At 41.8% G+C, this 7,434-nt stretch overlaps 1 protein-coding gene across 4 annotated transcripts in view; it reads right to left on the bottom strand.

Moving 5' to 3' along the window:
* Window positions 1–7,434, bottom strand: part of Elmo1 (engulfment and cell motility 1) — a 624,760-nt gene that overhangs the window by 141,237 nt on the left and 476,089 nt on the right. The gene's annotated exons all lie outside the window — the stretch shown is intronic.

Below are 7,434 nucleotides of genomic sequence, written 5' to 3'. Positions count from 1 at the left end.
CGCTGTTTAAGGATGACCTAGGCTACACAGTCAGATTCAGGACAACCTGAGCTACAGAGTGAGACCCTGTCTCAACATACAGACACACACACACACACACACACACACACACACACACACACACACAAACACTAATCACTTGTATTTTAATTTCCTATAACCTCCATTAAGAAGCAGATAGCTCCTCTTCTTGACTCTCCTCAATGCCTCTACTTTTTCTTATAAAGGACTTTTAAAAAGAGGGAAAAAGAGGAAGAAAAAAGAAAGAGCTGGTGATGGGCTGGAGATAGTTCATATTCATCAGCTTCCACCTTGTTAGGAGGGAGAGTGGGGGGAGTGCCTGGGCTCAATAATTACTGATTCTGTTGCCATGGAAACAGACTGGCTGCAGCGAGTTGGATTCGTGTAGAACATCTGCTGCCAGACCCATAATCAACTGCAATCTCATCTCTTCCCTCCTCTCCACTTTTGTTTGATTGTGAGTTTGCTTACTTCCACCTTCTCTTCACACGGTTTTTTACACAGAAACGCCATGTAACTGCTTTGCTTTGTAAAACAGCGTGGGTGCAGGAGATGCTCATATACCCAGGGATGCATACAAGAGAGGTGCAGGCATCCCGGCAGGGGTCCCATGGGAGGATCCATACTCAGGTTCCAATTCAAGATGCAAACAAACCTGAAAAGCCTCCACCCCTCATTTCAATCAATAGTAACTTCTAATAAAAGAGTGAGGTTATCTTTAAGAAGTAATTGTTGCCTAATAGCCCTGGAAGGCCACAGATAAAAGTTAGCAGTGGTGTCTCTCACAAAGCATTGTGGTGTTTCTTAGCAAACCCTCAAGTACTGAAACGTCTGGTACAGGAGGATTGTGTAAGCACCTCTTTAGGCTAAGCTTCTTCCTATATTAGCACTTCACCAAAGTGCCCCAGACACTAGGGCTCACCCTGAATTTTCTCCGCCCATTTTCATTTCCTCCATCTTCTCCTGCTTGCTCTAAATTCTCTGGGTTGCATTGAGGATCAGAATGAAAACTCTGCATGTGCTGCCATCTTTTTCCTTAGCAGCAGGGGCCGCCACTGAGCAATGAAAGGCTTCATGAAGTGGCCTAGTTAGGTTCAGAGGGGGATGCAAGACAGAAATCTCTCACACATTTCCATGCACAGAAAATGACAAGCATGAAAACAGCTAAAATCTGGGCAGAAGCTAGAGAGCAGGGAACCATCCTCCCCTGCTGTCATCAAGCTTAGCATCATCACATCTTCAAGGAGAACTGTCTGCTTCTGAAAGTTCTCTGTAAGTCTGAGACTTTCAGTGGTTAAGACACAAAGCATGCTTTTGAGGGAGCCAAGACAGAGATAGCCCATTGCGTGTCTTTGACCCTGGAAGCCAAGGTGATTTATGTATTTACCTCCATCCCCCAAAACAGTAGCTCTGAACCTCCTTTACTCCTAAAGTGACAGCTACACTTGGCCCAAATCCCACGTCATCTATGTTCTGCTCTGCTCTACTGCTCCTCACATTGGATTTGCTCCTCTGAGACTAAGAACCTGATACTCTACTTTGTCTCTTTATGTCACTATGAACTCAGGAAGGAATTTTCACCCATGATCTGCTTCTCAGGCACCCAATTCCAATACTGGCAACTTTTGCTACTGTTTTCACATCTCCAGGGCTGCGGATAGCTCACGTTTTCTCTACCATCCTTCTGTAAATCTCTGTCCTGTTGACTCCTTTGCTATAGGGACCTGGGCTTACTTTTCAAACTCTTCCCTTGTTGAAACCATCCAAATACCCACTTTTTCTGCAGAAGCATGTTATTCCACCCAGGTCTTCCACCAAACAAAATCCGATATTTTTTAACAGGTGTTTAGTGAGTGTCTTTGTTTCAGGAAGTTGTGTTATTGATATAACAAAGCGACCTGGCTTCTGACTTACAGCCTGTACTAGTTACTTATCTGTTGCTATAATAAAGCACTGACCAAAACCAAGTTGGGAAGGAAAGGGTTCATTTTAACTTATACTAACAAGATTCAGTTCACCTTTGAGGAAAGTCAGGCAGGAATCCAGGGGCAGGAACTGAGGTAGAGACCATGGAATAATGCTGTTTACTAGTTGGCTTCCCTGGCTTGCTCGGTTACCTTTCTTAAACAGCTCAGCCCACCTGCCTAGGGATGGTACCACTGCGTAAACTAAGCATCAGAGACAGGACCACACACCGATCCAATGGAGGAAATTCCTCAGCTGAGGTTTCCTCTTCCCCAGTATCTCTAGTTTGTGTCAAGTTGACAGAACTAACCAGCACATAGTCTTTCGGATCTGGTACAGCAGACTAACAAATACTAAGTATAATTATGGTATAAGTATGGTTTAACTTAGTGAGCTCAGGAAGAGTGTCTTGGAGGAGGGGATATTTAGGCCAACATCCAAAGGAAGAATCAAAGTTAATGAACTGAAAGAGAGAGGAAGAGTCTCTCTTAGGTGTAAGTGATCTATAAGGGCTTGGGTAAGAAGGGAGTAAAGCAACTGGGACAGTGTGCAAGAATCCACATGAGGCTGGTCACAGCAAGAACAATTGGGAGGAGGATGGTACGAGGCAAAGCAAGACCTTGGTCTTGTTGACTATTCACTCTGGACTGTATAATGAGAAAAGTACATGTAAGCCTGCAGAGCTTCTGCTGAACCTCAAAATTAGAGAGGCCTTGATTTTATCAAATACTTTAACTGCTGCTTATCAAGACCTGAACGCTGGTATAAAGGCCCAACTGACTTATACTCAGAGGCTCAGACTTCATGGGAGGTAGTGGAACACAGAGCTCCTGCACATCATTTACTATGTTCTGTCTACACAGAAGGAAACCAGCATCAAAAACCTGGGAAATTCAGAGAGCAAGAATCACTCTGGATATCTCCTCAAGTCCAAAGAGATCTTTCCCATTTCACATACATATTAACCTTAAGCTCTTTGCTCCACTCTGTACCACTGCCAGGACTGTTGTCCCACATGTTCCCAGGGAAAATTCTAAGTTTGAGTTCTTTCCATAAATGTGACTTTCCATAAATGTGCTCCTAAGTGCAGCAGATGGTGATTAACATAGAAACCCCCAACTAGCCAACATGCAAAGAATAAGAGACTCTAGAGTACTTATTTCTGAACTGGACACCTGTATCAAACTTCTGCTTCCTAAGGTTCAACGATCATTGCAGAAGATGGGGCAGAAAGACATAAGAGCCAGTGGTGGTGGATGACCACAAGGAAACAGAGTTTTCCAGACAGTTGTGAAGTTACTCATATGAACTCACAGCAATAGTGACAGCATGCATTACTCCTGTGTAAGCTCAAGCTAAACAAAATCCCAGCGCGGAAGTGGAGAAGTGGGAAAAAAAAAACACCCAACCCCCCAAAAAACCCATCTGTACTTGAGGAAGTACGGGAACTGATCCCTGCTGGGAGGGAAAAGTCAGTATCTTTTAAAGATGTGACTCTTGGTAGGTTAATTAGGCTCCAGTGGATGAACCAACACCAAAGGGCATTTGGAGATAGAAATTTTTGACTCTATAGGCATGAATATATATGTATATATATATATATATACATACATATATGTATACATTTATAGATGGCAGGGAGTAGTAAGAGGGCATCCAGATAGGGGAAGGGATCTAAATATATTGTATGAAATTTGCAAAAATTCAACTAAAAAGGAAAAAATACAGCAATATAGATCTTTCCAAAATGAATACGTTTTATAACAAGCATTTAGAAGAGGAAATAAGATGATTCCATTTACTTCATTACAAAGAAGTGACAACAATAATCGCCAGTTCTATTTTCTAACTCTTGGTGCCAAATATGCTGCTCCCACAGCGTGAGCATCCACTTCATCCAGATGCATTTGCATCACAGCAATAAATGCATTGGTAGTGATGCCTGAGGTTATGAACAAGGCTATGTTGCATGACCTCTTGTGTGACTGATTTCTTCTCTCTATCAGGTCTTGAGGGTCAAGGTGAGCTTCAATGAAATTCCAAAGTAGGGTTCAGCAAGTTCACCTCCAGCTACATCTTGTTCTTCTCAATTAATATGCCTTTCTTGTGCATACACACACACACACACACACACACACACACACACACACATCCATAGTGGTTTCACTTGTAAAAGAGAACCAGGCTCACTAAAGCCTAGACTAGGCCATAGTTATAAAGCTGTGAGGTCAGAAGTAGAGACTTAGCTCTATTGAAGGAGAGGCATAATTACTACTTACTGCTAAGATCATTGCAGACGCATGGAAAATATTGTTCCTTAGTCATTTGGTCATAATCATCCCTGATTATTTTATAATGACACACTTTAAAGCTAAAACATACGTAAGATCTTAAGTAAATGTGGTCAGACCAGCTTTTAAGCATCTTTATATTTTCTGGGGAAGATGATCAATAATAATTCATAGAATTACTCCATATACAGGTAGCTGCTTGCCTTTCCCTCACTGATATGGGGAGATGATCCCAAACAAACAAAGGCTGATAATCTGTTACTGTATCATTAGGTCTCCTCTCCCTTTGTGATAGGGCTAGACATCCCTGGGAACAGAGAACTAATGGCAAATGCATATATAGTTTAACAGAGGTCAATGTCACAAAATCTCCATTTCTAAATGGAAACACTTAAGTTCAAGACATTTAAGTACCATGTCTTCATCTAATATCTAGTAGTAGGGGACTTCCAGGAATCTGTCTGTGGAGACAGAACCCCGTGGTGTCCGAGCTCCCTTAGCAAGCAGTAGGAGCAGGCTCATTATCATAGCATCTAAGTCTGAGATATGCACTAATAGGGTATATTTATTTCCTCAGATTATGCTAAAGTGATATTTCTCACAAAAAAAATGCCTAAATGTAATCAAATTCCACAAACCCTGTGAAATAAAACTAGATCCACAAAATACAGACCTATTTTATAAGCAGCTTTCTAACCCACGCATTTCTTCCTGCATCCCCCAAACTGCCAGGTGATTCACATTCATAGGGTTAGAATCCAGTTATGGAAACTTTGGGGGATGGCAGACTTGACCAAACAGAATGGGCCCATCTGAGCACACAGGGCCAAAAGAGAAGGTCTGATGTGATGCATTTCTAACAATTCTGAGTATCTTGGAAAGGATAGCTGGTGAAATTCAGAAAGCTCCTCATCTTGCCAATTCAAGTTGTTCCAGACATGCTAGGGAAATGCAGCCCAGAACTGATGGCTGAAGAAAACACAGGCCAAAATCCTTAGCTCAATCTTGCCAAGTGTCTCCACTGGCAATATGGTGGCCAGAAGATACTGGGTCAACAGCAGAATATTCTTTCGGTGGTGGGAAATGGGAAACAGCTTCTGCAGCATTGTGAAAAGGGAGGCTCTGGGCTCTCCTCACACTGTTACCAATTTTCAGAACTATGAGGAAGCCCCACTCTTCCAATTTGGAAACACATCAATTTCACATGATAGGAAGAAAGAAGTAGATCCTGATAGTCTTAATCTGAAGACTAATTTCATCAAGAATTTTAATGATTAAATCTTGGCTCTCTACTTTATCAAATGGTTAAGTATTAGATGCTATTGCTTTTCTGCTTCAGATTAACAGATACATTGACATGTCAAAAGGTCACAGATACCTGCACACTTTGATTTCCTGTTAGCAGCAGAGCAGGGTAAGCCAGGTGTGCTGGATAGCTTTAGTGTCAACTTGACACACCTGGGTTGAGAGAGCCTCAATTGGGGAATTGCCTTCATTGGACTGGCCTGTGGCCATGTCCATGGGGCATCTTGACTATTGAGTGATGTGGGAGGGCCCAGCCCACTGTGGGTGGTGCCACCCCTGGGCAGGTGGGCCTGTGTTGCATAAGAATGCAGGCTGAGCAGGGGCCAGGGAGCAAGCCAATAAGCAACATTCCTCCATGGCCTATGCTCCAGCTCCTGCTTCCAGGTTCCTGCCCTGAGTTCCTACCTTGAGCTCCCTGATTGACTGTGACCTGGGAGATGTAAGCTGAATAAACCCATTCCTCCCCAAGTTGGTATTGGTCAGAGTATTTTGTCACAGTAATGAAGAAACAAACTAGGACACCAGGAATGAGGGAAGGGTCAAGAGCGCTGAGCAAAAGACAAACTAAGAAGATCAAACAAGTAGACTCACTCTACACAGGCAAGTAAGGACTAGTGTGATAGGAGAGTTAAGCAGCCTGAGTCAGGGAGGTCATGTGAGATTTGGAAAGAGAGGTAGACAAAGCAAAGGTGCTTACTTTAGATCCAAAAGGTCTTCACAGAGCCAGGTTATGCATAGAGCAAAGAGGTCACCTATAGAATTCTAAAGTGAGCTGTATTTGAACCCAGTTATTTTTAATTTAACTTTTATAAAGACATTGGCTTTATTAGAAGCCAGTAATATCAAAACTACATGTCTAGAGCTGTAATGACAATCAGCAATACCATTTACCACTCTAGAAAAATCAGCTGAAGAATGTGCCTGCCTGATCCTAGCGAACCATTGCTATCATCACGAGGATGGGCACTTCTTATGGCCAGTCCTTCTCTATCCACAGCTGATAGCAGTCAGATCATCAGTGTTTTCCATCTACTTCTAGTTAAAGGAAACTGAAATGAGAGCCAGGACCCCTAGGCTAATTCTATTGACAGGTTACTCCCAAGTCTCACAGAGAACAGGCTCCACAACCCAATTTGTACAGAAATTAAATTCAGATAAAACAATATTATTTTATTGCTTACTACTTACTTGCATGTTTAAGTTGCTAGTTCAGAAAGTAGTTGAGACTATAAATAAAATTAGAACTAAGAGCAGTAACTAATCTGCTAATATGTGATGCACAAATGCTTTTCTGGTTAGGACCAGAGGAAAAAAAAGTCATCATCACAGGGTAAATAGGAAACATGGTTTCCAAAATACCTTGCTTACAGTTCTGTCAACACAAAGACAAGCATGAGAATTCGGAAGAAAACAGCTCAAATAATCACACAGATTGAATTATGAATAAACGCTCTGACTTGTGCATTTGGGGAGTCCCCTTTATACTAGGTGTCTCAACTCTAATGAACATACACTGAAAATAAATTTCAACAAAATCCAAGTTTAGAAGGTGTACATTCATGAAACTAATATTGAAGAAGTACCTACAATATAATTTCATATTTTGGTTTGTGTTTCTTTCAAGTCTTAGGAACCCAAGTATACAGACAATATCTAGAAATTAATAAAGTTCTACTTATTAAATTTTCTCCTCAGGTATCCCAATATGTTTTGCCACCCACACACCTGCACTTTGTTCAGCTTACCTGGTGAGCTGACTCATCCACCAAGGTTCTCCTAAGTAAGGTCCTTTCTCTGTAACTTTGGAAGATTTCTGTATTTGTGTTCAGTTATATGTTTTTAGAGCTACCCT

This window comes from Nannospalax galili, unplaced genomic scaffold, assembly GCF_000622305.1.
Source record: "Nannospalax galili isolate Female #2095 unplaced genomic scaffold, S.galili_v1.0 scaffold962, whole genome shotgun sequence".
Lineage (NCBI taxonomy): Eukaryota > Metazoa > Chordata > Mammalia > Rodentia > Spalacidae > Nannospalax > Nannospalax galili.
The sequence above is the reverse complement of the archived record's forward strand: the minus strand, read 5'-3'. Positions and strand labels throughout refer to the sequence as shown.